We start from the raw sequence: 15859 nt of genomic DNA, 5'->3' as shown, positions 1-15859 counted from the left end.
TCTGAAAGAACTAAAAAATGACATTTCAGACCTATTACAAGTAAACTATCATTAAAATCATCTGTTGTACCTGAAGACTGGAAGGTGGCCAACGTAACTCCAATATATAAAAAAGGCTCCAGTGGTGATCTGGGAAACTATAGACCAGTGAGCCTGACTTCAGTGCCAGGAAAAATCATGGAAATTATTATAAAGAATAAAAACACAGAATATATAGACAGACATGATTTAATGGGACACAGCCAGCATCAATTTTATTTATTTATTTAAAAAATGTTATATACCGTCATCCTAAATCAAGATCACAACGGTTTTCAAAATAAGATTCATAATATTAGAAAACAAAATTTGGCACATATCAGATGCATTATTCTATTAAAGATCAAGACCACTTATTAATATATTATGTACGTGTTACAGAAATGATATCTAACATCTAGTACAAAATCAGTACATTTTAGACTAATACATGATAATTAGTGTATTCTAAATAATCGTGTTTCATTATATTTTTCTTCATGTTTCCACTCCAAAGAACTCTTGTCATTCTTAGTCTTGTATTCTCTCACTCATTCGTTACAGTTAATTTCTCATGATTCAAGTTAAAATTTCTCATCATTCTTAAGACTGTGGTTCATTACTCCCATGGTTTTAAGTAAGATTATAAGCATTTCTCAACAGCCATGTTTTTAGTTCACATTTGAATCTTTTTCTATCTAGTGTCAGATGTAGTCTCTCAGGCACAGACTTCCAGAGTTTAGGTCCTTCTATGGAAAAGACACAATCTCTTATTTGGGTCAAGTGTGCATTCCTTATTGTAGGTCACGTGTGCATTACTTATTGTAGGAACAGATAGTAGACCTTTATTTTGTGATCTTAATATACGCTGAGGTGTATGTTGATGTAAAGTCATACCAATCATCCCAGTGTCACTTGAGTGAATAATTTTAAATATTAATGTTAATATTTTGTAATAAATGGGGGAAGTCTGGCCTCACAGATCTACTACATTTTTTTGGAGGTGTGAATAAGCATGTGGATAAAGATGAACCGGTAGATAAGGTGTATTTGGATTTTCAAAAGCGTTTTACAAAGTCCTCATGAGAGGCTTCCAAGAAAACTAAAAAGTCATGGGATAGAAGAAGATATCCTTTTGTGGATTGCAAACTGGCTAAAAGACAGGAAACAGAGAGTAGGATTAAATGGTCTATATTCACAGTGGAAAAACAGTAGACTGGTGCTTTTTAATATATTTATATATGATCTGGGAAGAAGTCCGACAAGTGATGTGATCAAATTTGTAGATGACACAAAATTATTCAGAGTGGTTAAATCACAAGCGGATTGTGACACTGGAAGATTGGACATCCATATGGCAGATGAAAAATAATATGGACAAGTGCAAGGTGATGCACATAGGGAAAAATAACCCATGCTGTAGCTATACGATATTAGGTTCCATTTTAGAAGTTACCACACAGGAAAAAGATCTGGGAGTCATAGTTGGTATAACATTGAAATCATCAGCTCAATATGTTGTGGTGGTCAAAAAAGCAAACAGAATGTTAGGAATTATAAGGAAGGGAGTAGCAAATAAAACAGAGGATGTCATAATGCCTCTATTGCTCAATAGTTAAACCACATCTTGAATACTATATACAACCTTGCACGCTAATTTATTGAAGAATATAACCTGAGTTCTATTTCTCTACTCCTAGTTCGTTTTGACATCCAATCCTATCGTTTGTAATTAAAATCTTTACCCTACTCCTTTCTCACCTACCTAATTTTTCCTTCTCCCAACTTTATATTAAAACTTCATCCCATTTATTTATAGACCTGTAAGTTCAGCAATATATCAATGTACCATTATTTATTTTACGTTTTCTCTTTTGTTATTCCACTGTTCCCTCCCCCCCCCCCCCCCCACCCCCGGTTAATAAGTTTATTGTAAAGCACTGTTGCAAATGTTCGTTTTATTTAGCACAGTTGCAATATTTCTGTTAACTGTAAACCGATGTGAGGTTACTAAACAAATGTCGGTATATAAAAACTGCAAATAAATAAATAAATAAATATACAACTCTGGTCGTCGCATCACAAAAAAGATAAAGTTGCACTGGAGAAAGTACAGAGAAGGGTGACCAAAATAATAAAGGGCATGGAATGGCTCCCCTATGAGGAAAGACTAAAGAGGTTAGGGCTGTTTAGCTTGGGGAAGAGATGGCTGAGGGGGGATATGATAGAGGTCTACAAAATCATGAAAGGACCTGAATGGGTATATATGAAATGGTTATTTACTCTTTCAGATAATACAAGGACTATGGGGCACACCATGACATTTGCAAGTAACATATTTAAAACAAATTGGAGAAAAATCTTTCAGTCAACGCACAATTAAGCTCTTGAATTTGTTGCCAGAGGATGTGGTTAAGGCAGCTAGTGTAGCTAGGTTTAAAAAAGGTTTGGATAAGTTCCTAGAGGAGAACTCCATAAACTGTTATTAATCAATAGGGATTAGCCACTATTTGTTGCTGGCATTAGTAGCATGGGATCTATTTAATATTTGGGTACTTGCCAGGTACTTGTAACTTAGATTGGCCACTGTTGGAAACAAGATACTGGGCTTGATGGACTCTTGGTCTGACCCAGTATGGATTATCTTATGTTAAGTTCGTATGCAAATACATTGATTGCTGGAATAGACTGAATAGTTTGTCAGCAGTTGGCTGCTGTAGAGACCATTTGTGTGGTCAAAATATTGTGCTGAGCGATCCACTAATGTATTGGAGATCCCTGAAAGGTAGATCACTTGCAAGTAGAGATGTGAATCGGAACCGTAATCGTTTCCGGTTTCGGATTCATGGACTATCGGGAAATTATTTTTCCCGCAGTCCAATCTTTTTTTTTTTTTTTTTTTTTTTAAATCGGCTGTGCTGAGCCGATAACCCAAAAACACAGCCCGACCCTTTAAAATTAGTAAGTATCCCCCCACCCTCCGGACCCCTCCAACCCCCCCCCCCCCAATTTTTAAGTACCTGGTGGTCTATTGGGGGTCCCGGGCCATCCAGTGCTCCCACCATGTGACAGGGGCCGGCCAATGGCACGGATACCTGTCATGCTAAGGGCAAAGGGCCATCGGCGCCATTTTGTTTACTGGCAGCCGACGGCCCGAGAGCAGGAGAATGCTCCCGGGACCCGCACTGGACCACCAGGTACTTCAAATATTTTTGGGGGGGATACTAAAGAACTAATTTTAAAGGGTCAGGCTGTGTTTTTGTAAGTGCCCTTTCTTCCTGCCCCCATAACGATAAGAGAACCCATGAAATTAATCGTGGGGTTTCTATCGCTATTGGGGACCCCCCCCGATATCTGACGAGATTGAAAATATCGTCCGATATTTTCAATCGTCAGATAAACGATTCACATCCCTACTTGCAAGACAGCTTAAGATTTGTATGCCCATTCAAATATCTTTATCACTTAGCAGCAAAGAGTCCATGACCCTGTGCCACCTTCCTTGTTCACACACACCATGGCTACTTGGTTGTCAATTTGAACGAGAATGCTCTTCCCCTGAAGAAAGCGAGTGAATGTTGTTGGAGCATATCTCAATTCTAGAAGGTTGATTTAAAATGCCTTTCTATGAATCACCACATTTAAGAGAATCCCGTGTGGGCACCCCAACCTATTGTGTAGGCATCATCAACAACGTTAATTGGTGGGGAAGTGCTCTCGAAGGATGTAGGGATCTAGCCACCAGCGCAGATAATTTAATTTGCTATGAAATTCTCACTTTGGTTGCAAGGATTGACAGAGCTAGTCCCATTGAGGGTGGAGACCCCACTGCAGGAGCCATATGTGAAGGTGATTAATGAAACCACATGAATCACTGCCACCATCTGGCCCAGATCAACTAGAACGTCTCTGCTGTTGACAGATTCATAGTCAGCAGTTTGTACACAAGTTTTCTGAGGGTACGAGCCTGATCTGACAGGAGAAAAGCTCTCTCCTGTGGAGAATCTATCTACACTCCAATGAATTTGATTTTCTGGAAGGGAATCAGAGTTGATTTCTTGACATTCACTAGGAATCCTAGTATTTGTACCAGTTGTTCTGACTTTTGCAGGGAGGTTAGCACACCTTCCTCAGAGTTTGCCATCACAAGCAGGTCGTCCATGTAAGGGAAAAATCTAATGTCCTGATGCCACAGATGCACTGCTATTACAACCAGGCACTTGGTGAAGACTCTTGCTGTTACTGAGAAGCCAAAAGAGAGTACTCTATATGGACAGTGAGAATCCACCTTAAAACACAGGTAATGCTAGTGATGGATGGATATAGGAGCGTAAACATCCCTTAGATCCAAGATCTACTCCCCCTTCTGGATGAAGAGTTGAATTTAAGGAGGGAATTCATTTTTAATTTCTTCCAGAGTATATGCTTGCTCAGATGTCTTAAATCTTGGATGGATCTTAATCTCCCAGATTTCTTGGGGATAAGGAAGTAGCAGGAGTAGAACCCCTGGCCATGGTGATCAGGAGGAACAGGTTCTATTGCCTACTGTTCGAGGAGAGGCTCCAGTTTCAGGCAGAGTTGCAATCAGTGAGACGGATCTGGACTGAAGACTGAGCAAGATACATGGGAAACCAAGAGACATGCAAGTGGTATCCAAACGCCACAATTTTGACAGCTCAATGATCTTTAGCAGCACTCTTCCAGGTATTGCTGGATTCTACCCCCTACCAGAGAGGAGCATTGCTGGGTTTGAAAGATGGTCAAGAATTTGATCCAGACTTTTGCTGGATTTGTTGCATTGTTTTTGGTTGACGGTGCTCACGATGTTGAGCGCGAGTCAGATGTTGTTACTGTGGCATAAGTAGAGAAGACATATGGTATCGTTGGAATTCCTAGAAGGGGCATCTCTGGAAATACAGTCTTCTAAAAGAGTAGTAAGTGCGCTTTACAGAAGACTGCTGTCCCATAAGTAGAGACTGGACTACCACATGCTGTTCCTTAATTTGAGCAACTGTTTTCCTGAGCTTTTCTCTGAAAAGATGATCACCTCTGCTAACTTGTTGTGGACATCATCGCATAAGCTACCGGCTCTAAACCAAATCATTCCGCATGCCCCAATGGATGCTGTCAAGGTGCTTGCCTTGGTACCAAACGCCTCATAGATGGATCGAAGAAGATGGCATATATGCTCTTCCGCATCTAAGAATAGCTGAGGGTATGCAATTCCACTGTCACTGGGTGGAAGAAATGGTATGAGTTTCAGTATATAATCATGTTACTATTGAACCATGTAGAATTAGTGTGCAGAGATCCATGCATTAAGCATGGAGCTTTGAAACATTTCTTTACTGAAATTATCCAGTAACCGAGGGTCCTTCCCTGGCAGAGTATTCAAATATATCATTGTTTTTTTGTTCTTTAAAAGAGCTGATTTTCCCACAAATAATGGATGGGGTAATTGCATTATTCCAAAACCTCAGTGATTTATCTGGCTATGTCAGGGGCAGACAGACTGGCACGATTTTTAAATTCTGGCATTTGTTCAGCTAAGTGCCAAACTGTTGCGTTCGTGCCTTTTCTTGCCCCTCGCTCCACCCTCTCTACCTTGGGAGTGACTCTTCGGCTCTGACAGATGCAGCCGCGGCTTCTCCCTGCCTCTTGGTCCCGGTGTCCCCGGGCTGACTAGACGCTACGGTTCCGCCATGTTCCTGATGACGTAAGGGCGTGTGCTCCAGACTTTGTACCAGCAAGGGTGCGTACCTCGGGGGCGTAGTGACGTGATCCATTTCCACTTTAAAAGGTCTTTGTTTGCTAACCTCTAACGAGTTAGCAAGGAACTCCAACAGGACTTGCTTCGGCAGTCCACGATACTTGCAATAACGATCCGCGTCAGCTAGGGGAATCCTTCTCTACTGCTCGGCCTTTTCAAACTTACCAGGAGTACCCGCTCCATGGGGGCTCTGCTCTCTCTTCTTGATTTCAGATTGCCAAGACGGGATCCGGTACTCGCTCCTCGAGGGCCTATGTCCCTGAATACTCAGAAGACTCCTCATTGCCTGGAAGCGATCGCAGACGTGAACACAGTGAATTCTATTGTAGATAGGAATCTGTACTCGCTCCACGAGGGCCTACATTCCTATAGCTCTGAAGACTCCCTTCCGTCCAAGACGTTATCGCAGGTACGGAGATCGAGAGTTCTATTGGCAAGATTGCAGATAGGAACCAGTACTCGCTCCATGAGGGCCCATGTTCCTAGAATCCTTTACAGACTCTCTTCTACTCTAGAAGCCATTCCATATAAGAAAATTATTCCTTACCTGCTAATTTTCGTTCCTGTATTACCATGGATCATTCCAGACTGTGGGTTATGTTCCCTGTCCAGCAAATGGAGTTAGAACCAAAAATTCCCAGGGGAGGACCTATATAGCCACGCCTCCCTCGCCTCAATCCTCAGTAACTGGACTAGCAAAGCCAAGACGAGAAGAGTCAGAACCAGAGGAATCAATTAATCTCAAAAATATAGAGAAAAAATAACAGCTGTAAGTGACAGCAACTAACTTGTACTCAAAAAACTGTAACTGAGAACTTGCAAACAGCACTGTGTTCAAAGACACAGCTCGCAATAACTAGAGATACAGAGTGAAAATATTGTGAAGACAGGAAAGCAGGGATGGCCCACAAAGAACCCCCAAAACCAGGGAGGGGTCTGGAATGATCCATGGTACTACAGGAACGAAAATTAGCAGGTAAGGAATAATTTTCTTTTCCCTGTACGTACCAGGATCATTCCAGACTGTGGGATGTACCAAAGCTTCCCCATCATGGGTGTGTCGCGGACAGCCCTGCCCGTATGACCCTGTCTCCAAGCTGACCGTGAGACGGCGCGCGAATGTCTAGACGATAATGTCTTGCGAAAGTGTGGAGAGACTTCCATGTGGCCGCCCTACAGATTTCCTGAGAAGAAACTGCAGAACTTTCCGCCCACGACGTCGCTTGAGCGCGGAGAGAATGCGCCTTAACAGCTAAAGGTGGAGACTTACCCACTCCGATGTATGCGGCTATAATCGCTCCTTTCAGCCAGCGAGCGATTGATTGTTTGGATGCCATGCAACCCTTCCTGGGTCCCGACCAAAGGACAAACAAATGATCAGAGAGTCGAAATTCATTAGTGACCTCCAAATAATGTATCAAAGAACGTCGGACATCCAACCGACGCAGGTCAGAAGAATCAGAGGATAAAAATGACGGAAGCTCTATCGATTGGTTGAGATGGAAAGTCGAGACCACCTTCGGCAGAAAAGATGGAACTGTCCGCAGGGATACTCCCCCTGGCATGAAACGAAGGTATGGCTCCCTACATGATAGAGCTTGTAGTTTAGAGATCCGACGTGCTGAGCTGATCGCCACCAGGAAAGATGGTCTTAAGGGTGACATCCTTGAGTGTGGCCGAAGTCAGAGGCTCAAAAGGCGGTGCACATGGAGCCCGGAGTACCAAATTGAGATTTCAAGAAGGACAAGGTGGTCTAATTGGAGGCTTCAAGTGTTTTACCCCCTTTAGAAAACGTAGGATATCTGGATGTGAGGCCAGGAGCTCCCTGTCATTAGTACGTAGGAAGGCTCCCAACGCCGCCACCTGCACACGAAGAGAATTATAGGCAAGGCCCAAATCCAGACCAGCCTGTAGGAAGGAAAGCACATGTGTCACCAAGGCCTGCGTTGGTAGAATCGATTTTGACTCGCACCATTCCTCAAAAACCTTCCATACTCTGACATAAGTAACCGACGTGGATGTCTTCCTAGCTTTCAGGAGCGTGGAGATGACAGATTCTGGATATCCGCGCCGTCTCAATTGACGCCTCTCAAAAGCCAAGCCGCAAGACAGAAGCGATCTGCCTCCTTGAAAAATATTGGTCCTTGGCGAAGAAGACGTGGCAGATGACTGAGCCGAAGAGGGCCGTCTACTGCCAGATTGAGAAGATCTGCAAACCATGGTCAACGAGGCCACTCTGGTGCAACTAGGATCACCGGACCTTGATGCGTCTCTATCCGTCGGATAACCTTGCCCACTAGAGGCCAAGGAGGAAAGACATACAGGAGACACTGTCGAGGCCAGGGAAGAACCAGCGCGTCGACTCCTTCCGCGCCGCGCTCTCGCCTGCGGCTGAAGAACCGGGCGGCCTTTGCATTTGTCGCGGTTGCCATTAGATCCACATGGGGTCTCCCCCAACGCTGTACTATCCTTTGCATTGCGTCCTCCGAGAGTTCCCACTCTCCGGGATCCAGGTGTTGTCGACTGAGAAAATCTGCCTGTACGTTGTCCACGCCCGCTATGTGCGAAGCCGCTAGCCGCTGTAAGTGTAGCTCCGCCCATGTCATCAACTCGTCGGTCTCCAACGAGACTAGATGGCTTCTGGTGCCCCCCTGGCGATTGATGTACGCCACTGTGGTTGCATTGTCCGAAAGAATCCGAACCGCTCGACTGCGTACCAGTGGGTAGAACCCCTGCAGCGCTAGACAGACTGCTCTGGTCTCCAGCCGACTGATGGGCCAAGTGGACTGTTCCATCGTCCATCGGCCTTGGAGAGACCTGTCCTGACCGACCGCCCCCCAGCCGGTGAGACTGGCATCCGTGGTGACGACCACCCAATCCGGGTTCTGTAGAGACACTCCCTGAGCTAATTGTTGAGGGTCCAGCCACCACTGTAAGCTGAGCAAGACAACATCCGGGATGGGCAGTACTGCTTGAAAATCTCTCGACACTGGGTTCCATCGTGAAAGCAGAGACCTCTGGAGAGGCCTGAGATAAGCGTAGGCCCTCGGAACCAAATCGATTGTTGAGGCCATGGTTCCCAGTACCTGGAGATAATCCCACGCCGTGGGAGCAACTAGTGCCATGAACCGTGTTACCTGAGCACGCAGAGCCCGAGCTCTGTCCGGGTGCAGAAATACCTTGGCTTGGCTGGTGTCGAAGTGTGCTCCCAGAAAATCCAGCGATTGGGACGGTATCAGTTTGCTCTTTGAGAAATTGACGATCCATCCCAGAGACTGAAGAAGCTGTACTACCCTGTCTACAGCACGGTAACCCTGCGTCCTCGACTTCGCCCGAATGAGCCAGTCGTCTAGATAGGGATGTACAAGGATACCCTCCTTGCGGAGTGCCGCCGCCACCACTACCATGATCTTGGTGAAGACACGCGGAGCCGTCGCCAGACCAAAAGGGAGAGCACGAAACTGAAAATGCTGTCCCAAGATCTTGAAGCATAAGAAGCACTGATGATGGTGATGGATCGGGATGTGAAGGGATGCCTCTGTAAGGTCCAAAGAGGCCAAGAATTCTCCCGGATGCACGGCTGCTAACACTGAACGGAGCGTTTCCATACGGAAACGAGGAACTCTGAGACACTTGTTGACCGTCTTGAGATCCAGGATAGGTCGAAAAGTGCCCTCTTTCTTGGGAACCACGAAGTAGATTGAATAATGACTTTTTCCCAGTTCGGAGGCCGCTACCGGTACTATCGCCCCCAGCTGTAGCAGACGATCGAGAGTCTGTCGGACTGCTAATTGTTTGAGACGGGAACCACAAGGAGAAAACAGAAAACGATCTCGGGGTTCGTGTACAAAGTCTAATACGTAGCCTTGTCTTAAGATGTCCAGCACCCATTGATCCGACGTAATTTGGGCCCACTCCTTGTAAAAGAGAGTAAGGCGACCCCCCAGGTGGGGGATCCCCTCTTGGGTCCTTCTGGCATCATTGTGAAGCCTTCGAGGAAGGACCTGCCCCTTGAGTATCCTTACCGTGGCGGCGCCCTCGAAAGGACCAGTTCCAGGTGTGTGATCGTGTAGAAGGAGCCCGAGGTGTCTGCTGTCTAGTAGGATGCGACCTCCGTTGATTCCGGTACCTATTTCTGGAGGAATAAAAAGATCTAGAAGAACGTGTACGATCTTCTGGTAGCTTGTGCACCGCATTCTCATTAAGAGATTTGATGATCTGATCCAAATCTTCCCCAAAGAGGCACCTACCCTTGAAAGGAAGGGAACTCAGGCGCGTCTTAGACGAAGCATCTGCCGCCCAGCTGCGTAGCCACAAAAGACGACGAGCGGACACCGCCGCCACCATGGAACAAGCGAGGACCCTCAACAGATCATAAAAAGCATCAGCTCCATAGGCAACCACCGCTTCAAGTCTATCAGCCTGAATAGTCTCTGCCTGTGGCAAAGATTGGGAAGTGAGAAGCTGTTGTACCCAATGCAGAGCTGCTCGCTGTGCTAGGGAACTGCAGATAGCAGCCCTCATCCCCAACGCTGAGACTTCGAAGATACGCTTGAGGTAAACCTCGAGTTTGCGATCCTGGACATCCTTCAACGCCGTCCCGCCCGTGACCGGGATGGTAGTATGTTTCGTGACCGCGGATACCGCTGAATCAACAGCAGGGACCTTAAGAATCTCCAAGAAATCAGTGGGGAGAGGGTATAACTTTTCCATGGCTCGACCGACTCGAAGATTGGCCTCAGGAGTATCCCACTCCCTTGAAATCAATTGCAAGATGTTGTGATGCATGGGAAAAGCTTTCGCTAGAGGTCGTAAGTCCGCTAGGAGAGGATCCCCTTTCTTAATCTTCGGATCCTGAGCCACAGGATCCGGAGGAGGGTCAATGTCCATTTCCTGGAGGATGTGGGGGATGAGATCATCCAATTCCGCTGCTTGAAAAATACGGAGGACCCTCAGGTCGTCACCTTCTACCTGGGCCGCCAGGGAGGGATCATCCGCATCTGGATCTTGCCATGGATCCCCCGACGGTTGTTGCAGCAGTATAGGAACCACGGGGGGGGGGGGGGCTGAGTGGACCCCGCACCCCCTGTGGGCAAAGAAACCCTCCCTAAGGGAGGGTCTGCCGTCGAAAGCTGTGTCAAGCAGGCCAGTTTGGGGGGAGGGGGACCCCAAATTCCAAGATTCGGATCCCTGCTCTGTAAAAATGCCTTGTGCATTAAAACAATGAATTCTGGCGAAAAAGCGGGAAGTGCTGATGAGGGGGCCCCCCGAGACGTCGTCCCCTTGCCTGCCCTGGTCCGTTGCGCTCCGAAACTCCATACTGTTAGAGGAAACCTGGAGAGGAGCGTCGACGTCCTCCTCAGAGAGAGCTGCCTCCGAGTCAGCTGAGAAAATGGCCGCCGTTCCCGCGCTGAGGGGAAACGGGGCATGCCGCTTCCTGCCAGCGCGGTCCGACTCTCCTCCAAGCTGCCTATCAGGTAAGCCATACTCCCCCTCAGGAAAAGCTGAAGAAAATCCCTCTGAGGTCTGCTGAAGCCCGTGCCGAGCTCCGGAGCCGTTCGGCGATTTCTGCATCGCGGCGGGAGGGAGGGGCGGCTGCGGCGCGCGGCAACAACTGAAGCGGCGAATTAATAAAACTCTTCGGCCTCCGGATCCCTCACCGTCCCCAAGAGACCGTCGGGGAAAAACGCCGTCCCGACTGTGAGCAGCTCTGGGGAATGGGTCGTCGCAGAGCTGCAGGGCGGGAACTCCAATCACTCCCTGAAAGGGAGGAGGGGAAAAGGAAAACTCCGGGGCTAGGGGGAGCGGTCTGCACTACAGACTTTCACCCCTCACAAATTCCTGTTCCTACCAACGACTGTAAATGAAATAAAAATAACACTTACCACACTCTAGCCAGGCAAGGAAGAGGAAAAAACAAAGAGATAGGAAGAGAGAAATAAAGTGACAGGCAAAAAAACACAGCCTGTCAGCAAGTTCCTGACTGGAAAACAGTGTCTCTCTTTGAACGGAGTGGTCCTGTCAGAACACTACAGAACCTATCCCTTAGAAGAAAACCTTTATCTAATATTATTTAATTGATTCCTCAAAGAGAAAATAAAACTAGAAAAGTGCTGGGGACCACCGTGTCCCCTGCTCAATCTGCTGGAGTTAGAACTATACTGAGGATTGAGGCGAGGGAGGCATGGCTATATAGGTCCTCCCCTGGGAATTTTTGGTTCTAACTCCATCTGCTGGACAGGGAACATAACCCACAGTCTGGAATGATCCTGGTACATACAGGGAAACAGCTATTGTGAGTTCTTATTACAGACTGTTTGTGGGAACCAGTGCTCGCCTACGGCTCCTGTTCCTAAATATATTGAAGACTCTCTGTTGCACAGAGACCATTGCAGATATCTACTATTATGAGTGTACCATCTTGTATCCAGTATACCCTGTCTACTCACTACTTCTAGTCTCTCTCTACAGCTCAGCGACCCAGAGATTATATTCCAGTAAAAGAGGGACTTCAGCCCTGCCGAACACATCGACTCACTACTGCCACCTCTGGTGGTCCTGCTTCCAGTCTAATAAAGAACTATTTGTGTTTATTTCATATTCTAGCCTAGCTGGTGGTTCCTCTCAGGATCTCCTCCTGGGAGCGCTGTCATCTGCCATTGGCCCAGGGATTCACCATTTCCTCCAAGTGGTCATTCCTTACATTATTATCACTCTGTGGGAGCCAACCACTACCGACCACTAACACCGCTAACGGAAGTATTATATAGATAGCTACCTTCTCTTTCTATGGGACTTGCCAGCAGCCTATATATAACAGATTACTACTCCGTAGCAGAGGCATGATAGATTGCTATCTCAGTAGCGAAGTACAATATACCTATTGTTAGCTTCTCGCCTCGGAAGAGTATCATTGAAAAGATTGCCAACTCCTTTTTCTGGGGAGTTGATCCATAACAGATTACTATCTCCTTCCTTACAGGAGCATCTAACAGCAGTTCGCTACCAGATTACTAATTCTGCCCTCCTGGCGGGGTAAGTACTACAGATAGCTAACTCCTCCCCTCTGGAGGAGCAGATTATGGCAGATTGCTAACTCCTCCCCCTTTCAGGAGAAAAGCAGAATAGATTGCCAACTCTGCCCTCCTGGCGGGGTGAGCGATAACAGATTGCTAACTCCTCCCCTCTGGAGGAGGAGAGCGTAATACAAACTTAGCTGGACTAATGCACTGAATATGGACAACTAGGTTTTTTGGTCAATATTTTCTCAGTCAATGGCAGCACCTTAAGGACCCTAATGCATCTCATAATTAATGGAGTTCCTTTAAAAGATAAACAAATAACAATGCATCACCAACTGGCATTAGCAATCCATTCTTACTGATGTCCACTAACTGTAAAGCAGTCCATAAGCACTGAGCAAGCCAACAAACAGGAAAGTTATCCGGGTAAAGTTTCCCAGATATCTTTAACCAGATTAAGTATTTCACTGAATATGCCCACAAAGTTATATAGATAAAGTTATCTGTGTAAAGATATTCAGATAACTTTAGGATAGGTATTTATCCATCCAGGTTTACCCAACTAGCCAACTAACTTTGCCTGGGCAGCACTGATATTCTGCGCTGCCCAAAGTGAAATAATGCCCTGAGAACAACCCTAGCACTGCCTTATTTTTTTTTCACCCTGGTAAATTTTGTGTGCAGTGAGCTCTCTGGACAAAATTTAGCCAGGGAGTGGAGGGAAATATTGAAATCTCAGGTATGGTCTGGCTCAGGCCTGGATTTAGGGATAGGCAACTGCCTCCGGCACCAAGTGTTGCTGATGCTGCTGCTGCCATGCCTAAATGGAGCCTGTAGCCGCTTTTCTCCTCCAGTGGCACCAAAAGATGATGAAAATGCAATGCAGGGCCTTCCATAGCCCTCAAGCGCTGATGGATCCTGCTGTGCCTCACCAGTCCTACATGAGCTTCTAGTTACCATGAAAGGCCATGCAATGGGCGGAGCATCACAGGATCCTTCAGTGTGCAAGGGCTGCTGAAGGCCCCATACTGCTTTTTCTTCTTCTTTAGGGACCGACTTGGAAGTGAAGCATGGGGGGGGCAGGGGATTTTGGCAGGAGGGATCATCCTCATCACCGCAAGGAAAGGAAGAGGCTAACACCCCTGCCTATGGGTGCATGTCGCCTTAATCCGGCTCTGGTGGCTGACTCACAGCAGGAAAAGGTGCTAGTGCTTAATGCACATTGCTGAGCTTTGCAATTTCTTTAGAAGGATTACAATCATGTCCATGAAAAAGCACTAAACCCCAGCTATTCTATTTTCTATTAAGCACATTAAATACCTTGGTCCTGTAAACTTTCCGCACACCTAGACTAAAAAAATGTTGGTTTAATGCAGGGGTGTCCTCATGAGCCACAAATAGGCCTGTTTTCAGGATACCCACAATGAATATGCATGAGACAGATTTGCATACAATAGAGGCAGTGCATGTAACTATCTCATGCATATTCATTGTGGATATTCAGAAAACCTGGCCTGATTGTGACTCTTGAGGCCTGGAGTTGGTCACCCCTGACACGGTGTTATACATGCATTGTCTTAAAGCATAAAGTACTTGACCCATAACCTGTTTTTCGGGGAGGGGTACAGAAGAGTGGTCTGGTACTTTCCTCCTGCTCCTTTTTGGCCTACCAGTCAATACTGCGGCTATGTGATGCCAAGAGTCTTGGCTCATAGCGACCTGTGACCCCACCCCTCCATTTTAACTGCTTCTCATCCGGCCAAAGTCAGTGCCAGTCCTCGGGTTCAGAGGCATGAGGTAGCCCACACACGTGGGCCCCTAATCAGCCTGCAGGTATCAACCTTGGGTTAGGATTCTCTTCCCCGTCATAGAAAAGCACGTCTCTTAAACTTCTTACACTGGGGTTTTATTTTACCATAAAGCACTGCACGGTTCAGAACTACTTCACGATACCCAAACAAGCTAGTTTCTTAGTTCTCGAACAGCAAAGAAACAAAGAACTGGGGCATTGCTAATAACGCAAATAATTATTAACCGATTTCTCTCCAGGAAACACCACCTCCCGCGGCTGAAGCATTATATAAAGAAAGGGATATGAAATTACAAAATCGGAAAAATAACATTTCATGAACTGTGCTACTCAAAGTTGCTGGTGTCTCTTTCTAGCATGTACTCTTTCAAACGTTGACTTTTTTTTTTTTGCTTCAGAGTGGTGGCCTACTGCAATTACCGAGATTAAAGATAAAAGGAACCAACAAAATGACCCACCGGTCCGGCGCCAGAAGTTGTGGGGAAGGCAGGGCGGGACGCTCCTTTCCTACGCAGGAGGAGGCGCGAAAGCCGCCGGTGCAACGCTGGGAGCAGCACGCGCCGAGCGCTGCACGCAGCTGGCGCGACGGAGGTCTGGCCTCCGCCGACTTCCGACCCCTGCTGCTGCTGCTTCTCCTTCAGAGCCAGCTCCTACCTGCAATCCCCCCTTTGCCAGCCACAGTGCTCACGCGCAGGCAGCGGACTCTCCTTTGCATGGAAAGTATCGAACAGCCCACTCCTAGGTGGCAAAAAGGAGGGAGAAGTGCCGATATCTGCTTAAAGCAGCGCTATAAACTGCTGTATAGTTCCAGTCACCGTTAAAACAAACAAAAAATCATGAAGATCCCTCCCTTCTGCTTTTTATTTCATTTCTAAAAAGCTCTCTGAAACCGCCTTCTACTTAGTTTGTTCTCATTAATTTAAAGCGTTTGAAAATCAGATGTAGTGCTGTGCATATGCTATTTGATGCTAAGGTTTCATCTGCTTTGCAAAAAAGATAAGCATTTCTTTTCCTATTCCCCTCCACTTCCAGGACTATACAGCTTTGTATTGTACAGTTTTGAAATATTAAAATTAAGGCATCCTATCTTAGGAGGGGTGTAGTGGAGAAGGAAGCTTCAGATAAGTGGAATGCAGATACTGTCTGTAGCATTCCTATAGCTAGTGATATGCTGTTCTCAGCCAGGATATGCTTTCATTTAAAATGAAATAGGAAATCTCAATGAAATTTCCTATTTAA

General features: G+C 46.3%; 1 protein-coding gene across 2 annotated transcripts in view; it reads right to left on the bottom strand.

The window, feature by feature from the left end:
• The window catches only part of PIK3CG (phosphatidylinositol-4,5-bisphosphate 3-kinase catalytic subunit gamma), a 138051-nt gene extending 122643 nt beyond the window's left edge, over window positions 1-15408 (bottom strand). Inside the window, exon 1 of one of the 2 annotated variants that reach the window (XM_029616445.1) lies at window positions 15079-15408. The gene's annotated coding sequence lies outside the window, so the exon portion shown is untranslated. The remainder of the gene's footprint in view (window positions 1-15078) is intronic. The other variant, XM_029616448.1, reaches the window with a different exon arrangement.
• Between the last annotated feature and the right edge of the window lie 451 nt (window positions 15409-15859).

The sequence above is a fragment of the Rhinatrema bivittatum genome, chromosome 9 (assembly GCF_901001135.1).
Source record: "Rhinatrema bivittatum chromosome 9, aRhiBiv1.1, whole genome shotgun sequence".
NCBI lineage: Eukaryota > Metazoa > Chordata > Amphibia > Gymnophiona > Rhinatrematidae > Rhinatrema > Rhinatrema bivittatum.
Note: the sequence above shows the minus strand (reverse complement) of the source record. Positions and strands in the feature narration are given on the sequence as shown.